Raw genomic sequence first — 21,511 nt, 5'->3', positions numbered from 1 at the left:
CCTGCAGTTCCTCCTCTTGGGAGGAGCTGCAGATTGTGGAAAAGCTCTGGGGCCACCTCCCAGATTTGGGGGGACAGAGCTCTGAGAGATGACGGCTGGAGACATGAGTCCTGATGGGGCTGCTGTGTGCTCACCCCTTGGCTTTTTTCTTTTCATGCATATGATAAGGCCAAGTGTGGAGACAATGACGTTGACAATGAGGCTCCCTGAGAGAAACCACACCCAGCAGGAGTTGCTGGTCCCAGGTCCGGCCTCCGTCACCAGCCAGCTGCTGCACCTGCGGGAGTGGGGCAGAGGACGTGGGAGCGGCAGGTACAGCCCCTGGTGCTCACTCAGCCCCAGGGAGTGTCCCCGGCTCCCAGGGCTCTGGGCGGTGAAGGCAGGTCCCGGGGAGGCTGGACTAGTGGCAGCTCCGGGATGAGACCTCGGAAGTCTGTTTGACTTTTCCAAGCCCGGCTATGGGGAGGTGGGGGGAAGGAAGGAGGAGGAGAGAGACAAGCAGAGACTGGGCAAAGAAGACAGGACGGCAGAGGGAGAGGGGAGAGAAGCGGGAGGCAGCCAGCAGTGCAGAGCCCTGAGAGTGATTTCACTAGCACCACTGTCCTGGGCCGGCTGGTGCCACATATTTGAAAACAGTTGTTTCATTTAAGCTTGTCCACTCAGTAGCTGTTGAATGTGGGAGGGTATCTTGGTCTATTCAGGTTGCTATAAGAATAAAAACTACCATAGACTGAGTGGCTTAAAAAGAACAGAAATGTGGCCGGGTGCCGTGACTCACACCTGTAATCCCAGCACTTTGGGAGGCTGAGGCAAGTGGATCATTTGAAGTCAGGAGTTTAAGACCAGCCTGGCCAACATGGTGAAACCCCATCTTACTAAAAATACAAAAACTAGCCGGGTGTGGTAGCGGGTGCCTATAATCCCAGCTACTCGGGAGGCTGAGGCAGGAGAACAGCTAGAACCCAACAGGCAGAGGTTGCAGTGAGCTGAGAACCCGCCACTGGGCAACAGAGTGAGACTCCATCTCAAAAACAAACAAACAAACAAACGGGAGTTTATTTCTCACATTTCTGGAGGCGGGGGGTCCAAGATCAAGGTGCTGGCTGATTCGGGGTCTAGTGAGGGTCTCTTCCTGGTTCCTAGATGGCTCCTCGTTGTGTCTTGACACAGTGGTCAGGATGAGGGAGGCTTCTAGGGCCTCTTTTTTAAGGGCACTAACCCATTCCTGGGGGCTTCACCTTCACCAACCACCTAAACCCTCACCTCCTCCGTGAGGCCTTCTCTGATTGCTGATAAGCCCTGGCCCCACTCCCTGCCCCATGTGTTCACCGGCCTCAGCCCTCCACCCCTTTTCCCCCTCTCTGTGGTCAGCCCTGCCACGGCCCTCCGCCCCTTTTCCGCCTCTCTGTGGTCTGCCCGCTCTCCTGGAATGCAGACTCCAGGGGTCCAGGGTGTTGCCTCCCGGGCAGCAGGAGGAAAGGTCCTGGGCTCCCGACCCAGTGCTCAGCGCCCCCCGCTAAGCACAGCACTCACTCCTTCATCCATCCAGCGCGGGCTCTCCCGGCACCAGCACCTCCAGGCCCTGTCCAGGACACCAGGGTCATCAGGGCATCAGGGAGGAAATGAGGCAGCCCAGGGAGGCGGGAGACGGGGCCCTCCCCAGCCCCCAACCGTCCCCACCACCAAGGTCGCCTGCAGAATATCACCGCCCCCATCCCCAGGCCCACCAGAACCAGCAGGGAGAGGGAGGCAGGTGAGCCCCCCAGCCCCGTGCCTGCTGTTGCAGGGACTCCCCAGACCCAGTGCTCCCTGGTGGCCCAGGTCCTCTCCTTCCTATGCCCTTGTGACCTGGGCCCGGGGACACAGGGCCCCTCCCCACTCCTGTCACAGCCAAGGCCTGAGCCCAGAGACCCAGGGATCCCACTGGGCGACACACTCCCCATGAACTCAGGACCAGGGGCCAGGCTGAGGATTTAGAAGGCATTCTGTGCACACCTCCCCCTGGGGCAGATGGGGAAACTGAGGCTGAGACTGGTCCATGTCACAGACACAAAACACAGACCCTCACCCCCAGGCTGGGCCTCCCCCCACAACTCTGCAAAGATTGAGAAGCCCCAGCCCCCAAGAGCTCAGCACCCCATCACCCCTGCCCTGGGTCTCCGCACCCCATCACCCCTGCCCTGGGTCTCAGCACCCCGTCACCCCTCTGCCCTTTTGTGAGGCCCTCCACACAGCCCTGACCTGGGTTTCCGTGGATCCCCACAGGGCCAGCCCCACGCCCCAACCTCCCGGCTGGACCATCTCCAAGGGACTGTCCGGAAACCCCCAAGGACGCTTCCCTTTTCTCTTGATGGCAGTCTCTGGGCACAGAGGGTGGGACTGCGGCTGTGGGTACCCGAGGACTGGAGCTCCACCCTAGGGGATGGAGGGCAGGGTCCCGGGGCCCAGCTAAGGGCTCCCCCTCCACTTCTTGGCCTTCAAGACTGGCCTGCACCTCCTCTGCTCTGTGCCAGTGTAGGCCAGGCAGGGGGCTGAGGCCAAGGCCTGGTCATTGCCCTCCTGGTCATGGTCCGGTGAAGGATTTAAGTCCAGAAGCCAAATGTCTACAATCATGTGGTGCGGGCACTCATGATGGACTGCCCAGGCCATGGGGGGCTCTGAGGGATGAAGAAGAGCCTGGGGGGGCGGGGCGGGCTGTGCTTCCCTGAGAAAGTGCCTGAGTTGAGCGCTGCTGCAGAGGGAAGCTGGGGTCCACTGCTGGTGAGTGGGGAGGGGACGGGACACAGAACAGGCCGTGGCCCACCCCGAGAGGGAGACAGAGACACCAGGCCCGTTCTGTGCTCTGGAGGCTTTGGGCAGCTGTCAGGCTGGTTGGACGGTGTGCAGAGCAGACAGAAGTGTGAGGAGGAGGCTCTGGGGTCACCCAGGTGGGCGGCCCTCACGGGAGGCTGCCGGGGACGACAAGAGGGTGGAGCAGGTGCTGGTGCAGGAGGCCCGTGGAACCTGGAGGACTCTGTCCAGCTTTCAAGGCCAAGGGTGGGGGCAGTTCCAAGTCCTCGGGCCTGGGGACAGAAGGGAGAGGACTTGGGGGCTGGGGGTGGTCAGAGCACTGTGGGAGAGATCTGGGGCAGCTGGGGCTTCCCAGAGGGTGAGGCGTCTGCTGGGAATCGGGGCAGCCCCAGGCGTCCCCAGGCCTCCAGTCCAGCCCTGCTTCCTCCACGCTGCAGGCCAGGGTATCAGTTGCCTGCTGGGAAACCTCAGGGTGCTTCTGGCTCAGGTACCCGCCCCCGACACTCCTGGCTCTGGGCTCCCCCCACCTCCCCTCTGTCTGCTTCCCCCACCTCCTCCCCTCCCCTGGCCACCATTCTGCCTCAGGGATGGCATCTCCTCTCACCCCATATCAGGACCCTGGGCCCCAGCTCTGTTCCCCACCTCTCCCTCCTTGTGACCAACTCCCAACCTCCCATGGGCTTGGGGTCTCTGTGGCCAGAACATTCCTCAGACCCTCTCCTCTAGCCCCGCTGTGTCCCACCACCCGGGCATCCCCACCTGGGTTCCAGCCCTCCAAGGGGCCCCAGGCTCTGTGTCCATGATCAGGACACTCACACCCACACAGCTGGCACCCTTCCTTCCAGACATTCGAGCTCTCGAAGCTCACAGTCACCCTAGGTTAGTGCACAGCCACAACCCAGGCACCTTCAACATCCCCACCTTCCAGGTGAGGAAACCGAGGCACGGAGAGCTGGGGTCCAGGCCAGCGGGGCCTCCCTGGGGAAACAAAGGAGTGTCGGACCTCAGAAGAGGCTCTGGGGGTCTGAGCCGCCACTGGGCACTGCCGTCCAGGTTCAGCTCAGGCACAGAGCTCGGGGGAAGGTGCCTCCTGTCCTGGTTCAATAGATGGACCCCTGACCCTGGGAAAGGGACTGAGCCAGGGGAGGCCTCAGGTCACTGCACCATGAAGTTGTGGGGAGCTGCGGGGGCCTCTGGGCTCTGAGCTGGGCAGGCACAGTGTGGGGACCACCTGCTGAGGGGAAGAAGCGTGCCAGGGTGGACATCTCAGTGCACACACAGGAACCTGAAAAGGCTGAGGTGGCCCAGAGAGGCAGCGGGGCGTGTGCGGGGTGACCGGCAGAGGAGCAGCAGGATCCCAGGCGGGAGCGCACGGCCCTTTCAGAGGCAGGTTCCAGGTCAATACTCAGTGTTTACATCATTACACTATTTGATCCAGGAGGTCCCATTGCGGCGTTTCATGGATAAACACACATGCGAGGTGGAGGGTGACCGGTGTGGGATGTGCCTGGAAGCCTTCATAGCAAAGGAGAATTCTGGAACCAACCAAAGTGCCGCTCTGAAGGGAGCTGGTCCCGTCGGCCCCACCTGCCGTGGAGTAACACAGCTGGCAGTCTCCCTTCTGCCGCGGAAGCTTGAGACTGAAACTCAGGATGGACTGTTGTCAGCACCAGGGCACCATGGGGCCGGATCCCCAGCAGGAGGGGCAGGCGGGCTCGAGCGCCAGGAGGGTTCCCCAGCCCTGGGGTGGAGGCCCACTGAGGACGGCCGAGCAGGGGCAGCCGTCCAAGCAGGTCGGGCGGTCCTCGGGGGCTGAGGAGAAGGAGGTCAGGGCTCAGGAAAGCGTCCACAGAGGGACCTAGAAGGCAGAGCTCGGGAACGGGGGGAACTGCACAGACACAGAGCTCCAGAAGGCTGCCTGAGGGTCTCTGAGGCCTCCGGAGTCGGCACCATGCATGTGGAAGGTGGACTCTTCAGCATGGGCGGGGCCCTAGGGGGACCCCCCGGCCTCCAGAACTCACACGGGAGACAGGAGCTCCGACCGCCAGAGGGAGAGTCCTGGAGGATCCTGGGCTGTCGGCAGCCACCCAGCAGGCCCGTCCTGGGAGTGAGGCTGGACTCTTCCTGCAGGAGAGACTGGGCCAGACCTGCTCTAAGAGGCTTCAGAACCAGCCACATGAAGACCAAAGTGAACAGGAAGGAGCTGAACTCCACGCCGGAACACAGCGCGGAGTCCTTTAACGGAAGGCCAAAACAACCCAACAAAAAAGGTGGGTGATCAAAGCCGCCACAACACAATGTCCACACCCAACAAGAAACTGCTGCTATGCCCAGACGCAGGGCAAGGTGGCGGTGGAAACGTGAGTCAGCGGCAAGAGGCCCAGAAGGGCAGCCACGGTGGAACTGTCAGACGTGAATCCTGAGATAACAATCACAACGTCCTCTAAAGGAAAATGGAAGCCCGGTGTGAGAAACGGAGGACAAAACAAAGAACCAGGTCTGAAATGAATAACGTGCTTGTAGGCACACCAGTCCCCTCGGGCGGCTGCGCAGTCTGCCTGGCTTCTCCCACAGAAATGCTGTCTCAGGCGCGGAGGCTGGAAGCCAGGGTGAGGGTGGCAGCAGTTTTCGTTCCCTGGGAGCTCGGCTGTGGTCTGCAGATGGCGTCTTTCCGTGTGTCCTCACGTGGTCTCTTGTCTGTGCGTGCTGCTCCTGGACGTGTCTCTGTCCAAACTTCCTCCTCTCAGGAGGACTCCAGTCTTTCTGGATCGGGGCCCATCCACATGGCCTCATTCAGCCGGTCACCTCTTTACAGTCCAATCTCTGCATCCCGTCCCATTCCGAGCGTGAATTCTGGAGGGATGCAGTTCAGCTGATAACAGTAGGATTAGGCCAGGAGTGGTGGCTCACACCTGTAATCCCAGCACTTTGGGAGACTGAGGCAGGAGGATCGCTTCAGCCCAGGAATTCCAGACCAGCCTATGCACAGGCAAAACCCCATCTCTCCAAAAAAGACAAAAATTAGCCAGGCCTGGTGGCGCACACCTGGAGTCCCAGCTACTCGGGAGGCTGAGGAGGGAGGATCAGTTGAGCCCGTGAGCCCCAGAGGTCGAGGCCACAGAGAGCCATGATCACACCACTGCACTCCAGCCTGGCCAGCAACGGAGGAGGCCCTGCCTCTAAACAGAAACAAAACCAGGAGGATTAACAACAGATCAGACAGCTCAAAAGGAAACACCAGGGAACATGAAGATACAGTATCAGAATCTACCCCAAATGAAAAGCACGCAGAAAATGAATAAATGAATATGTTCTCAAAGATCTCCTGGAAAATATCGAGCTGCCTAACAGAAGTGCAGTTAGAGTCCCAGAGAAACAGAGAGAGGCAGGAACAGAAAATCATTTCAAGAAAAAGCGATGAAAATTTTCTAAACTACAAGAAAACTGTGATCCCACAAACGCAAAAAGATCAACAGACCCCAAGACGGGTAAATAGAGAGGCACGCACAGCACAGCAAATCCTAATCAATGCCCGGAAACCAGGAACACAGAGGGGACCTGGACACCGGGCTCTGGTGAGGCCACCTTTGGGTACAAAGACTCCAAGATAAGGGCCGCGTGGACTTGTCCCCAGGAACGGTGCAGGTCAGAAGGGAAGCAAAGCGTTTTTATGATGCTGAAAGAACATTTCAATTTTGAATTCCAAACCCAGTGAATCTGTCTGTCAAAAGTGGGCCAAGCACGGTGACCCGCGCCTGGGGTCCCAGCAACTCGGAAGTCAAGGCAGGAGGATCACCTGAGCCCAGGATTCAAGGCCAGCTTGGGCAACACGGCAAGATCTTCTCTGTTCAGTTACAAAAATAAATGAACTGGAGGCCGGGCCCAGTCTGGGGGACTGAGGCAGGCGGATCACTTGAAGTCAGGAGTTTGAGAGCAGCCTGGCCAACATGGCGAAACCCCATCTCTACTAAAAATATAAAAATTAGCCATGCATGGTGGCATATGCCTGTATTCCCAGCTACTCTGGAGGTTGAGGAATGAGATCGCTTGAACCCAGGAGGCAGAGGTTGCAGTGAGGGAAGCTCATGCCACTGCACTCCAGCCTGGGCGACAGAGTGAGACCATATTGCAAAAAAAAAAAAAAATATATATATATATATATATACATACATATATATAGAAATGAATGGAAGCAAATCAAAGACTGAGGACATACTGACAGCTGAGAGAATTTCTCAGCAGCAGACAGACTTGCATGACAAGAAACATCCAAGGACTTTCTTCAAGCACAAGGAATTTTTTTTTCACATGGACATTTTTTATTTTTTGTCTTTTTGAGAGGGAGTCTCCCTCTGTCGCTAGGTTGGAGTAGAGTGGCGCGATCTCAGCTCACTGCAAGCACTGCTTCCCGAGTTCAAGGCATTCTCCTGCCTCAGCCTCCCCAGCAGCTGGGACTACAGGGGCACACTGCCAAGCCCTGCTAATTTTTTGTATTTTTAGTAGAGACGGGGTTTCACCGTGTTAGCCAGGATGGTCTCGATCACCTGACCTTGTGATCCACCCACCTTGGCCTCCCAAAGTGCTGGGATTACAGGCATGAGCCACCGAAACTGGCCCCCCTTTTTTTCTTTTTAGATGGAGTCTCACTCTGTCTCCATGCAGTGGTGCCATCTTGGCTCACTGCAACCTCTGCCTCCTGGGTTCAAGGGATTCTCCTGCCTCAGCCTCCCGAGCAGCTGGGATTACAGGTGTGCACCACCACACCTGGCTAATTTTTGTATTTTTAGTAGGGATGGGTTTTCACCGTGTTGCCAGGCTGGTCTCGAACTCCTGACTCCTGACCTCAGGTGATCTGCCCACCTTGGCCTTCCAGAGTGCTGGGATTACAGGCATGAGCCACCTCGCTTGGCCTCATGTGGAAATTGAAATCTGCTCAAAGGAATTATGGATGAAAGAAATGGCAAATGTGGGAGGAAATTTTTCTCATTTTTAAATATCTTCAAAAATAATAAAATGCTTAACGCCAGAATGTTAGCAACGCATTGTGACACTTATAGCATGTACAGTTAAAACCTACGACAGTAGCACAAGTTACGAGGGGGAAAGGCAAGGGCGTGACTGTGAGGTTCTTCTGCATTTCACGCTGTGTGGGAAGGTGCAGGTGTGTTCAGTGGCCACACAACCTGAAGACAGGCTGTGATAAGTGCAGACGGATGTCACAAACGCTGCAACGACCACTGAATAAGGAAAACAAAGATGTATCACTAAGAAGCCAACCACGCGGATGAATGAAATGCTACAAAAATAATCAAACAGAAGAACGGGAAGTCAGAAATTTGAAACAGCAAATAATAGAGAGATGGTATGCCCACATTCAACCATATAGGTAATGACTTTGATTATAAATGATCTAAATATTCCAGTTAAATACAGACATGGCCATATTAGATACAAAACCAAGAGCCAACTAAAGGCTGACTACAAGAAACCCACTTTACATTTTAAGAAATGGGCTGGTTAAGTCCAGTGAGGTGGCTCATGCCTGTGATCCCAGCACTTAGGGAGGCAGAGGCGGGAGGATCGCTTGAGCCCAGGAGTTCAAGACCTGCCTGGGCAATAGAGAGAGACCCTGTTCTCCAGAAAAAGGGGGAAAACAGATAGACACAAAACAAGAAAAATTGGCTGGTTAAAAGCAAAAGGATGGCAGCTGGAAATTGCAAGACAGAGCTGCAGAGACCAGGGAGCAGCAGAGAAGCTGAGCCAGGAGGCGGCGTGCAGAGGGGCCCCATGCCTCAAGTCTGCAGGTGAAACGGGACACGTCTTCCTGGGGGTCAGGAGCCAGGCAAGGACTCCCGTCCCACCACCTGCACTCAACATGGCACTGGAGGTCCTAGCCAGTGCAATAAGACAAGAAAAAGAAATGGAAGGCAAAGAGATTGGACACAAAGGGGGAAAAGACATTTTGCCTCTTTGCAGAGAATGTGCTCGTGTGTATAAAAGTCCTAAGAAATCGACAAAATGGCTATGGGAACTAGTAACTTTATTATCAAGGTCACAAGATGCAAGGCCAATATTTTAAAAAGTAAACACTGGGTTTTGAAGTATAAGGGAAACAAGAACATATTAGCATCAAAAAACAGGAAATGCTTAGGGGAAATTTAACAAAATACCCGCAAGGCCAGCAAAAACGTTGCCGAGAGAAGTGAAAGAAGACCTAGTAACTGGAAAGGAATGGCATGTGGATAAATCAGAAGACTGAGTATGAGGAAAATACGCATTCTCCCCCAAATGGACCAATGCAATCTCAGTCAACATTCCAGGAGGCTTGGTCATCTAGAAACTGATTCTAAACATGTATATGAAAACAGGACATTTACCAGCCAAAATAATAGTGAAAAGGAAAAGCAAAGTTGGGGTATTTTCATTTCCTGACTTAAAGACTTCTGTAGAGCTTCAGCCATTGAGAGACAGTGGGGCGGGCGTGAGGAGTGCCAATAGGTCAATGAAACAGGAGCGGCCAGAGACACCCATTCACGGATGATGCAAACGTTTCTGACAGAGGTGTCGAGGGAATGCAACATGAAGAAGATAATCTTTTTGGCAAACAAGTTCTACAATACTGGATAAATGACAGGGGACAATGGCCTTAATCTTTACCTACATGACAGAAAAAAGTTAGCTTGAAACGGACAATGGGCCTGAATGTAAAGCTCAAACTATAAAGCTTCCTGGGAAAAACACTGGAGAAAATATTTGTGATCTGGACGTGGGCAAAGATTTCTTGAACAGGACACGGAACACAAGAGCCACGAGAGAAAATGAAATTGGGACTCATCGACACTGGCGACTCCTGCTCTTGGAAGTATGTTTTTCAGGAAACGAAAAGGCAAACCGCGCACTGGGTGGCAATTCTCACAACACTTCTTAGAAAATTCTTACAAGTCAACACGAGGACAAACAGCACTATTGTTTTTTAATGGGCAGGATTTGAACCTCACCAAATCCACGCCCCCGCGGCCACGAAAGGGTGGTCAGCGTCCACAGTCATTTGGGAAACGGCGTGAAAACCACCGTGAGATTCCACTCCACGCCCGTCACGGTGATGGAGAGGAAACGCTCTGACCACACCAAGTGTGGGAAGGACACGGAGTAATTCGAGCTCCCACGTGCTGCTGGCGGGAGCCTAAAATGGTACAACTTTGGACACCGGTTTGGCCAATTCTTTGAGAGAGAAACACACACCTTCCCTAGGGCCCGGCAACTCCACTCCTAGTAACCAAGTGAAATGAAAGGATTTGTTCTCAGCAAAACGTGTGTGCGGAAGTTCACACTCACTTTCTCTGTGATAACCAAGAGCTGGAAACCACTGCCACGCCCACCAGCCGGTGAACAGATTAACCCACTGGGCTAGAGCCACACAATGAGATGCTACTTGGCAACCGTGGACACACACTGCATGGCGGACGAATGTGCAGACATGAGGCCACGTGAGGGGAGCCAGGCCCCGAGGCGCCACACTTTGTGCTTCAGGTGAAATTCTGGGACAGACAGATCTAATCTGCAGGGAGAGAGAGGTCAAGGAAGATGGGGCCAGGGCTGGGGAGGGGTTGGGAAGGGGTTCATGGTGCTGGGGTATCAAAACAAAGAGCCACAGAGTTGGAGGCTCAAGAAATGGAAAGGTGATGTTCTCATAGTTCTGGGGGCTGGAAGTCCAAATGCAGAGGCAGGTGGGGTTGGTTCCCTCCTGGGCCTGAGACGGTACCTGCTCCCTATGTCCTCCCAGGGTCATCCCTCTGCCCCCAGGACCCTGCTGCCTCCTCTTCCTGTAAGGACACCCGTCCTCCTGTGTAGTGCTGGCCATCATTACGTCTCTTCACCTTAACCAGCTCTTTAAGGACTCCATCTCTCAACACAGTCACACTGGGATGTAGGACTTAGACCTGTGAATTGGGGGAAACATAATTCACCTCATAAAAGCTCAACAAGGGAACTTTGTTGGAAATGTCTTCATCACAAAAATGAGGGTGGTTATGTGAGGGCAGGTGCTTGCCAGAGGCAAGGCTCACAGTCTCACAGCAGATGTGCATTATTGGATGTCATATGGACCTTGAAGCAGGTGATGTTTCTAAGTGGGAATTGGTACCAGGCTGTCCTATGTCTGTCCATCCCTTGGGTCCGTCTGCACCCAACAGACCCGTGTCCCACAATCCCAGTGTGGTTGCAACCTGATGAATCCAGGAGCCTTGGCCCAGCCCCCAAGCCCCTGGGAGGTCCAGCCCCATCCTGGGAAAAGCCCAGGCTGTGCCCAGCTCTCAGAAGACGTTGACACCCGTTGGGGCCCTGCCCCTGGCTGCCTGCTAGCGCCTCCTTGGGCCGCTGCTTCCCTGATAGTCACAGTCTCTTAGGAGGTCGCATTCCACCTGCTCCACTGTGGGCTCTGGCACACCCAGGTCTCCCCACCCCAGCCACTCCCGTCCCGGCCCTGCCCTGGGTTCACTTCCTCAAGGTCTGGTGTCCCCTCCCCTCGGCACTGTTTGCTTCTCTGTGCATGTATGTTTACCCGCGTGTGCAGGCTTTTCTTGGCTGTGTTAGTCTGTTCCACTGGCTAGGACACAGTCCCACAGCCTGGTGTCTGAAGCCATGGACACCATTTTCCCACAGTCCCGGAGGCGAGAGGCCCCGGAGCCAGCACAGGCCGGGTTGGTTCCAGGCAGCGTCTCTTCCTGGCTTGCAGACGGGACCTTCTGATTATGTCCTCACCCAGCCTTCCCCTTGGCCAGGGCAGAGAGGGGGCCTGGTGCCTCTCCCCTCCCTACAAGTCCACCTCCAAACGCAGCATCACTGGGGCTTAGGGCTCCACACAGAAGATCAGGGGAGACACAACTGGGTCCAGAACTGTCTCGGCTGGAATTCGGGCTCCCGGCATGGCTCTGCCAGGGCAGCAGCTCCGGAGGCAAAGAGCTCTCCTTCTCTGGCTGGGCTCATCCCTGGGGTTGAACTTTGTTGAGAGGATCGGCTCCCAGGCCTGGCCAGCCCTCCAGCGAGCACCAACCACGCCGGCCTCCGGGAGCGCTCGTGTCTGAAGAACGCCGGGCAGGTGTCCCCAGAGGGTGGCTGGAGGGGCTCCGAAACCACTTTCACTTTCTCCCTCCTCCACGTCTGCATTGTTTGGGTTTGCATCTGTCTGTGTCGCTTTTGCACCGGAAATGGGATGGAGAGACGTGTGAACCACCACTGCTAGGGGAAGGCTGGCCCCAGGGGACCATGGCTTTCCCAGAAGGGAGCCCTGCCATTGGACAGCTGGTCTCAGGCTGCTGCACAGGCCCCTCCCCGCCCTCAGCCCTGGCCTGCGGGAATCGGGAAAGGGTGGGGTCCAGCTGCATTACAAAGGGACTAAAGCCACTGATTTGCACACTTGCCAGTGGCTGAAATGGTCAATAAAACGTCGTGTACTTTTCGCCACAGAGAAGAAAGCCCGCAGCCAGAGTGTAAAGAGGCTCCGAGGAGGCCCGGGTGCCCTGGAGAGACCCTGCATCCTCACGACACGGCGTCCCTGTCCTGGAGTTCAAAGAGGCTCAGAGGAGGTTCGAGTGCCCTGGAGAGACCCTGCGTCCTGACGACACGGCGTCCCTGTCCTGCAGCGGAGGTTTCCCAGATGAAGGGGTTCCTGGCGGGAGACAGGGCCCTGCACACGGGTCCTCTGCCACGCTGCTCACCATGCCTGTGCGTTATCTCACCATGAAGTCACCTAGGCCGGGCATGGTGCCTCATGCCTATAATCCCAGCACTTTGGGAGGCGGAGGTGGGCAGATCACCTGAGATCAGGAGTTTGAGACCATCCCGACTAACATGGTGAAACTCTGTCTCTATGAAAAATACAAAAATTAACTGGGCATGGTGTTGGGCACTTGTAATCCCAACTACTTGGGAGGCTGAGGCGGGAGAAGCACTTGAACCCCGGAGGCAGAGGTTGCAGTGAGCTGAGATCGTGCCACTGCATGCCAGCCTGGGCAACGAAGACAACTCCATCTAAAAAAAAAAAAAAAAAAGTCACCTAAAGGATTAACAGTGTCAAACAGAGACGGCGGCGCTCAGAAGTCACAGCGTTTGCAGCGAGGTGGCTCCCAGAGCTGGGAGGAAACCCCGCCGGCAGCCAAGCTCCTGCTCCACCACCCCAGGTGCAGAGGGGCTGCCCCAGTCCGGGGACTCCAACTCCCTCCCAGCCAGGGCCAGGCCTCTGGGGTCGGGGCCTTCTCAGGGCCGAAGCCTCACTGCCCGAGTGCGGGGCCTGCCGGCAGCAGCCACGCGGACGGTTCCTTTTTAAACGCAGGAGCCGCTGTCACCTTGTCTCACTGAATGGTCATCGTGGAGAGTGAAAAAGACGGCGCAGCTCCTTCCACGGAGGAGAGACAAGGTCACAGGTGGGGCAGCCAGACCCTCGAGTGTGAAGTGGGGGGCACAGCCCTGCCCTCCCTCAGATGTCCCGAGATAGGCCAGGGTGGGAGAAAGGGGCACCTGTCCCAGGCACTGAGTGGCCACTGCCCGGCAAAGGTTCTCTGCTCCCATCAAAGGGAAGTGGAGGCCCCCAGGGTAGGTTCTGTTCAGCCCACATTTATAAAGTGCCTACCTTATGTCTGGAAGTTGGGGGACCCAAGGGCAGGCTCTGTTCAGCCCACATTTATGAGGCACCTGCTGTATGCCTAGCAGTGAGGGAGGCCCCAGGGGCAGGTTCTGTTCAGCCCACATTTATGAGACACCCACTCTATGCTGGGCAGTGGGCACAGGGATGGCTGCTCAGGCTGGCCCCTCCCACAGAGGAGAGACAGGCTCACAGCAGGGAAGCCAGAACCCTGAGTGTGAAGTGGGGGGCACGGGATCACAGGCAGCCCAGACCCCATGAGCTGGGGTTGCACCGGGCACAGAAGGAGCAGTGGCAGCGCCTCGCGGCTTCGGGCCGCTCAGGTCCTGCCCGTGCCAGTCTGCAGGAAAATACCAGGACTTCCGCCTCCCTGCCCTCCCTCCCCCACACTCGCTCACGTGGCCAGGACGTGACTGTCACCATGGGGACTTCCGCAGGGCCTGGTGCTTTCCCAGACAGGTGACTGCCAGTCTGGTCTCAGCCTCCCCTAAGCAACATTCCAGGATCCTGCGGAAAGGCCCACCCAGGCCTGGGCCTTCCCTGGTCGGTGCACAACTGCGCTCCAGACGCTTGGCTGTGACCCCTGGTGGCAGCTCCACTCTGCTGGTGCTGGTGCTTGTTCAACGTGTATGACCTAAAACTCTGAGACCTCAAAGGAAAACACAAGCCTCTTGATGTTAAACTTGGTAGTGATTTCTAGGGTATGACAGGAAAAAGACAGGCAGAAACATGTAAAATAGATACATGGGACTTTATAAACATGAATTAATAGAATGTAAGGCAACGCATGGACTAGGAGAAAGTGTATCAGAACAGGCATTCCGTCTAGAATATGTAAAGAACCCTACACCCAAACAACATCAGAGAGAAACCATTGGATTAAAAAATGGAAAAGGACTAGAATACAGAAGACACATGAATGGCCATCATGCCCATGAAACGAGGCTGAGTGCCACCAAGCGTTAGGGAAATGGGAAATGCAAATCAGAACAACAGGGAGACCACCTCAGGCCCAGCGGGATGGACGGCTTCTTTTAAAGCCCCCAATACAGAGAGCAAGATTTTTTTTTTTTTTTAGACAGAGTCCCGCTCTGTTGCCCAGGCTGGAGTGCAGTGGTGAGATCTTGGCTCATTGCAACCTCTGCCTCCCGGGTTCAAGGCATTCTCTTGCCTCAGTCTCCCAAGTAGCTGGAATTACAGGCACCTGACACCATGCCACGCTAATTTTGTATTTTTAGTAGAGATGGGGTTTCACTATGTTGGCCAGGCTGGTCTTGAACTCCTGACCTCAGGTGATCCACACACCTCGGCCTCCCAAAGTGCGTGAGCCATGGCGCCCGGCCGGGAGAGGAATAATTGTTGCTGAGGAAGGGGAGAAATTAAAATTCTCGTGCACTGCTGGCGGAAATGTGACATGGTGCAGCTGTTGTGGAAAACATTAGGGCAGTTCCTCAAAAAATTAAAACTGCAATGACCACGTGATCCAGCCATTCCGCTTCTGGGCATAGATCCCCAAGAACTGAAAGCAGGGACTTGAGCACATATTTGCACACCCAGGTTCACAGCCACAGCGTTCACAGGAGCTCGAATGTGGACGCCACGAAAAAGTCCATCAACAGGTACAAGAATAAGGAAAATGTGGCTGAAAGGTCCAGTGGAAGGGTGCTCAGCCTTGAAAAGGAAATTCGGACACAGGCTGCACTATAGATGGATGTTGAGGAATTTACGCCACATGACTTAAGTCATTCATAAAAAACAAACGCCATTATGATGCCACTTTTTTTTGTTTTTTGAGACGGAGTCTCGATCTGTTGCCCAGGCTGGGGTGCAGTGGCCGGATCTCAGCTCACTGCAAGCTCCGCCTCCAGGGTTCACGCCATTCTCCTGCCTCAGCCTCCCGAGTAGCTGGGACTACAGGTGCCCCCCCACCTCGCCCGGCTAGTTTTTTGTAGTTTTTAGTAGAGACGAGGTTTCACCGTATTAGCCAGGATGGTCTCCATCTCTTGACCTCATGATCCTCCCGTCTCGGCCTCCCACAGTGCTGGGATTACAGGCGTGAGCCACGGCGCCCGGCCATGATGCCACTTCTATGAGGAGCCTACAATTGTCAAATTTATAGAGAGGAAGTAGAGTGGTGGGTGCCGGGCTGGGGGAGGCAGTTAGCATTTCATAGGTGCCGAGTTCCAGTTCAGGATTGTCAAAAAATTCTGGAGATAGATGGTGGTGATGGCTGCAGCAATGTGAATGTATGTAATGCCACTGAACTGATCTTAAAATGCTCCTGCATGGTGAATTTTACATTACGTATATCTTATCACAATTACAAAATAATTTTTAGGCTGGGCACAGTGGCTCAGTTTGTGATCCCAGCACTTTGGGAGGTCGAGGCAGGTGGATTGCTTGAAGTCAGGACTTCAAGACCAGCTTGGCCAACATGGTGAAACCCCGTGTCTACTAAAAATACAAACTTAGCCAGACAGAACACACCTGTAGTCCCAACTGCTTGGGAGGCTGAGGTGAGAGGGTCGCTTGAGCCTGGGTGGCAGAGGCTGCAGTTAGCTGAGATTGCTCCACTGCTCTCCAGCCTGGGTGAGGGAGCCAGATCCTGCCTCAAAAATAAATAAATAAATAAATAAATAAATAAATAAATAAATAAATAAATATAAAAAAGAAAGTCGATCAAATCCCATCTTTGGTGTATATAGGGTGAGACTTGGGGAAACAGCTGCCCTTTCCCAGGGGTCCTCTGCAGCCTGCCCACCTGGTTGAGTCCCTGAGGCGTCTCATGGGGACATCCTGGGCTTTGCTGGAGGAGGATGGGCAGGATGGCGGGGGCCAGGGGCCACTGGGGTGGAGCTGGAGTGCTCCGGCATCCTCTCAGCTACAGCGGGGCTGTGATTCCTGCTCCTTGGAAGCAAGGTGAGCCCGCCAGAGTGGCCGACAACTGAGTGTGTCCAGCATCCTCTCAGCCACAGCGGAGCTGTGATTTCTGCTCCTCAGAAGCAAGGTGAGCCGGCCAGAGTGGCCAACTGAGTGTGCGGATGGCAAAGGCGGTTACTAGAGTCTATTTTACAGATGAGGAAACTGAGGCTTAGACAAGGTGGTGACTTACCCACGGTGACCCAGCTGGGCGGTGCCAGAGCTAGCATCTGAACAAGCCCTGGTCTGATTCAGGTCCTTCGATCTCCCCACGCCCTGACAGTGACCCATCTTTGTGCACACATGTGTGTTTGTGTACTAGGCACACCTCCCCTAACGTCTGCAGGGCCCAGGGCTAGAACAGAGATGTAAACATGAGAAGAAGCAGGAAAGTGTGTGCCATAATCAAAAGAAAACAGAGGCTGGCCAGGCACGGTGGCTCACGCCTGTAATCCCAGCACTTTAGGAGGCCGTGGAGGGTGGATCACCTGAGGTCAGGAGTTCAATACCAGCCTGGCCAACACGGTGAAACCCTGTCTCTACTAAAAATACAAAAATTAGCCGGGTGTGGTGGTGCGTGCCTGTGGTCCCAGCTACTTGGGAGGCTGAGGCAGGAGAATCGCTTGAACCTGGGAGGCGGAGGTTGCAGTGACTGAGACTGTGCCACTGCATGCCAGCCTGGTGACAGAGCAAGAATCCATCTCAAAAAAAAAATAAAAATAAAAAGAAAACAGAGGCAACAGGAGCAGAAACTCAGATGTGAGTTTCTTGGGTCCTGATGTAGGTGACTCTGCCTTGATATTGACAATTTTCACACAGTGGAGCCAATTTCCCCCATTTGTGTCCCCTCCCCCAGTTCATATGCTGAAACCGAATCCCGAATGCGATGACATTATGAGGTGGGGCTCTGGCATGTGCTTAGGTGGGCAGTGAGGGTGGAGCTCTCAGGAACACATGGGTTAGTACCTTTATTTGTTTAGTTAGTGTCAGTAGACAGGTATTTTAAAATAACTCATTAATGTGTTACTAAAAACAGGAAATGCCGTCTAATGGGATCTCCGGATGGAGAATTCCACAGCTGGTTGGAACCTATATGAAAGAACCAAATGGACATCCCAGGGCTGCAGGTCAGCCTCATGAGATGGGTGACGGCAGACTGGACTTGGTGGCAGGTGGACCATGGAGGGGAGACAGAGACAGGGCAACAGAAACGGTGCAAACAGGCACCGAAATACCTGTGGGAAACAAAAGCACAACACAGAACAGGAGACTCACGTGACTCTGACTCAACAAGACGCATTAGTTGAAAGATCTAATATATGTGTATTGGGCTTCCCAGAATAAGAGGAAGGAAGGAAGGAAAGAATGAGACATCATTGTAAGACAGTGGTTAAAAAAAAGAATTCCCCGCTGGGTGCGGTGGCTCACGCCTGTAATCTCAGCACTTCGGGATGCCATGGTGGGTGGATCACCTGAAGTCAGGAGTTCAAGGCCAGCCTGACCAACATGGTGAAACCTTGTCTCTGCTAAAATACAAAAGTTAGCTGGGCATGGTGGTGGGTGCCTGTAATCTCAGCTACTCCTGAGGCCGAGGTGGGAGAATCGCTTGAACCCAAGAGGCAGAGGTTGCAGCGAGCTGAGATCCAGCCATTGCACTCCAGCCTGGGCAACAAGAGCAAAACTTCATCTCAAACAAACAAACAAATAAACAAAATAGAAGAATTCCCAAACTGATGAAAGATACCAACCCACAGACTCAAGAAGCCTAGTAGGACTTCTAGTAGGACTTCTGCTGCTGGCCACGATGCTGCAACTTGTCCGTGTAAAATAAATAACAGAGAGACCGGCTCTCCCAAACGAAGTTTACTGGGGGATGGCAGGGGATTGCAATCTGGGATATGCATGCTTTCTTTTATGGGTGAGATGAGGAAGTCTACACAGATTGTTTTGGAATAGACTTCACTGGGTACAGGAGCTTATTGCAGGGTTAGTGATCACTCACGGGTAACACAATTGTTGCTGGGGAGGCGTCTTCATAGGAGGAGCTGATCTGGAATGTTGTGTGCTGTCGGAGTCCCTGCAACAGTTCTCATCGTAGGCACCTGGGCATGAGAAACCTTTCCTTGAGGCTTCCCAGCTGCGTTTTGCTTGGGTCCTGACGTAAGTGACTCTGCCTTGGTATTGACAATTTTCACACAGTGGAGCCAATTTCCCCCGTTTGTGTGCCCTCCCCCAGTTCATATGCTGAAACCGAATCCCTAATGCGATGACATTATGAGGTGGGGCTTTGGCATGTGCTTAGGTGGGTGCTTAGTGAGGGTGGAGCCCTCAGGAATGGGTTAGTGCCCTTATTTATTTATTTATTTATTTAATTTTATTTTATTTTGAGACGAAGTCTCACTCTGTCGCCCAGGCTGGAATGCAGTGGCGCGATCTTGGCTCACTGCAAATTCCACCTCCTGAGTTCAAGTGATTCTCCTGCCTCAGCCTCCCGAGTAGCTGGGACTACAGGCACCTGCCAACACGCCCAGCTAACTTTTGTATTTTTAGTAGAGACAGGGTTTCACCATGTTAGCCAGGCTGGTCTTGAATTCCTGACCACAGGTGATCCGCCCACCTCAGTCTCCCAAAGTGCTGGAATTACAGGTGTGAGCCACTGTGCCTGGCCAGGGTTCGTGCCTTTAAAAAGGCGGTCCTGGAGAGCCCCCTCGTGCCTTCCGCCCTGTGAGGACACGGCATGAAGAAGCGATCTAGGAACCAGGAAGGGGTCCTCGCCAGACCCTGAATATGCCGGCGCTTTGATCTTGGACCTCCAGCCTCTAGAAATGTGAGAAATCAATTTCTGTTCTTTAAAAGCCACCCAGTCTGTGGTAGTTTATATTTTTTTGTTTGTTAAAATAGCAGCCTTAATAGACTAAGACACCCTCCCCGCTTCAATAGCTACTGAGTGGACAAGCTTCAATGAAATGACTGTTTTCACATATGTGGCACCAGGCAGCCTAGGGATGCCAGTGAAATCTCTGAGTAACTCCCTTTGGCCTCTGGTACTGGCAGCTTCTCCTGTTAAGAGGGCAGTCCTCCACAAGTGTCTCGTGCCCCCCACCTCTCACAGGGCCTGCCAGGAACGCAGGCCCTGAGTACCCTCCCCCATTTCTCAGGGTGGTTTGCCCTGAGAGTCCTCGAGGGACAAAGAGCAGCTTGCTCACTGCTTGCTGCAGAAACAGCCGACTCCCCCAGTGCAGGGCTCCTCAGTGGCCATGCAAACTCACTGACTGTGCAGCGCCCACCCAGGCCTACCCGCATGGTGTCCGTGGAACTTGGGGGCAAGGGGATAAGACCAAACACACAGGTGAGCACCTGCCTGCCATGCCGTGAATGACAAAGTCCTTTGTCTCTGACCCTGGAGTTTCATGTGTTCTGTCAGCATCCCTGCTGCAGTAACGGGCCAGCTCTTCCCTTGTAAGAAAAGCTAAAACCCAGTCCCAGAGCTGACACCACCTGGAGGAGGAAGCGCTCTTCCCTGCCCCTCAGACAGCCTCCTTGGCCACACGACTTGCTTTGGCCAGTGGCATGGGAGTGCAAGCGACACATCCCAGTTGTGTATGGCCACTGGGAGAGTGTGGCATGGTTTCTCCATCTCTCCTCCGTGTCCTCTCTTGGTCAGGAGAACGGCATGTTCCAGAGAGCCACAGCTTGCTGAGCCTGGACCCCAGAATGAAGGAGGCGTCAGGAGCTGAGCCACCCCGTGGCCAACAAGAAACGTGAGTGGGAGGGGAAACTTGGTTGCTGTGATCGACCCAGGCTTGCGAGTTGTTTCAGCAGCACAGCCTAGCGAGAGCCGACCAATACGTCATGGATGACAGAAAGTCGACAGGCAGGTAGAAGGAGCTGCCTACTGAGCATGTCTACACTTTTCTGAATTACGTTGCACCTGAGTAAAAAGTAAGCAAACCTGTCTATTTACTTGAAATGATGTGTGCCAGTTATGCACAGCATGCAGAGTTAAGAAGGTGCCACCCCAATACAGGCTGCTCTGGCAGTTACTATTTGGAATTAAAGGCAGCTAAAAAAAAACAGGTGCAAAAAGACCATTCTGATCTCTCTTGTGTTTCTTAAAAGCAGAAGATGAAATTCCCGGGCGAAAGATGCTCTCCCTACACTAGAAAGCTCGGATCCTCAAGTATGAGAAGCTGAGAACCAGCAAATGCTGTACAGTCCTTGATAAAATGCCTCTCACCTTTTCAGGCCCTCACATCATCTAGCTGCTTCCTGGAACCTCACTGTTCTCCGTCCAACTCAGCACATGAGTGACTGAGGCCGCTTCACTGAGTCTTCATTTCCTTAGGAGGGCTCCCGAGCCACATCCAACCTGAATCAAATACGTTGGCATGATGATCTGTCTTATCTTGATTTAACTCTTGGGCTCAGCCAGGACCTCAAAAGGATGGAGGTGGAGTTTTTCCAGGCCCTACATATGCAAACACACACAGCATGTATCTGAGCGCCACATGGGCTGGCCCTGCTGTTTTCTTACGGCTTCTCGGCCTCCCAGCCACCTTCTGCTCCGCAGCACTGGCGCTGGGAGGCTGCAAGCTCCTTCCCCACTCTCCTCTGCCCGCTGGCTTCCTGCGAGGCTCCTGCAGCGATGGCGCTGGTGGGAGATGCCAGGCGAGGAATTGATCTGGCATTCTTGTTTCTCGGTAGGTCTCTGAAAATGGCTGAATCCCGTCTGGGATCCCAGCTCCCAAGGAGGCGGCGCTTGCTCACTGCTTGCACAGCACAACACGGTGGAGGGCCTCTCGTGCGCAGCCGGGGAAGATAGATGGGCCCCTCCTGCCCAGCCCGAGACGGTAGAAGGGCATCCTCCTGCACAGCCCCAGACAGCAGAGGGCCCCTCCTGACCAGCCCGAGACGGTGGAGGCGCCCCCTCCTGCACAGTCCGACACGGTAGAGGGGTAGCCCTGGTCTCTGGGGGCTGCACTCCTGGGCTCTGGGGCTGCCACAGCTCCTCCCTCCTCGGGCTTCCCCTTCCTTGTTTTGCCTTTTGCCCTGACATAGGAACGACTACCGTTTCCCTGTCTGGACCTTCACCACCCCAGGGCGAGGGCACAGGCGAGGGCAGCAGCACCCCCCCGGGCCTCCCATTATTTGGAATACAGTGTG

At 54.5% G+C, this 21,511-nt stretch overlaps 3 long non-coding RNA genes across 3 annotated transcripts; 1 reads left to right on the top strand and 2 right to left on the bottom strand.

The window, feature by feature from the left end:
- Window positions 1-8,815: 8,815 nt before the first annotated feature.
- Window positions 8,816-16,051, bottom strand: LOC144337159 (uncharacterized). The gene is made up of 3 exons (XR_013409840.1): window positions 15,917-16,051; window positions 13,828-14,078; window positions 8,816-12,819 (listed from the first exon to the last, which is right to left on the bottom strand). It is a non-coding gene; the product is annotated as an uncharacterized LOC144337159 (long non-coding RNA).
- Window positions 16,052-18,196: 2,145 nt separating this feature from the next.
- Window positions 18,197-21,079, bottom strand: LOC114674387 (uncharacterized). The gene is made up of 2 exons (XR_003725437.2): window positions 20,586-21,079; window positions 18,197-18,450 (listed from the first exon to the last, which is right to left on the bottom strand). It is a non-coding gene; the product is annotated as an uncharacterized LOC114674387 (long non-coding RNA).
- On the top strand, window positions 19,563-20,810 carry LOC144337169 (uncharacterized). Its single transcript, XR_013409889.1, has 3 exons — window positions 19,563-19,697; window positions 20,013-20,109; window positions 20,594-20,810. It is a non-coding gene; the product is annotated as an uncharacterized LOC144337169 (long non-coding RNA).
- Window positions 21,080-21,511: the final 432 nt, after the last annotated feature.

Source organism: Macaca mulatta, chromosome 1 (assembly GCF_049350105.2).
Source record: "Macaca mulatta isolate MMU2019108-1 chromosome 1, T2T-MMU8v2.0, whole genome shotgun sequence".
NCBI lineage: Eukaryota > Metazoa > Chordata > Mammalia > Primates > Cercopithecidae > Macaca > Macaca mulatta.
Note: the sequence above shows the minus strand (reverse complement) of the source record. Positions and strands in the feature narration are given on the sequence as shown.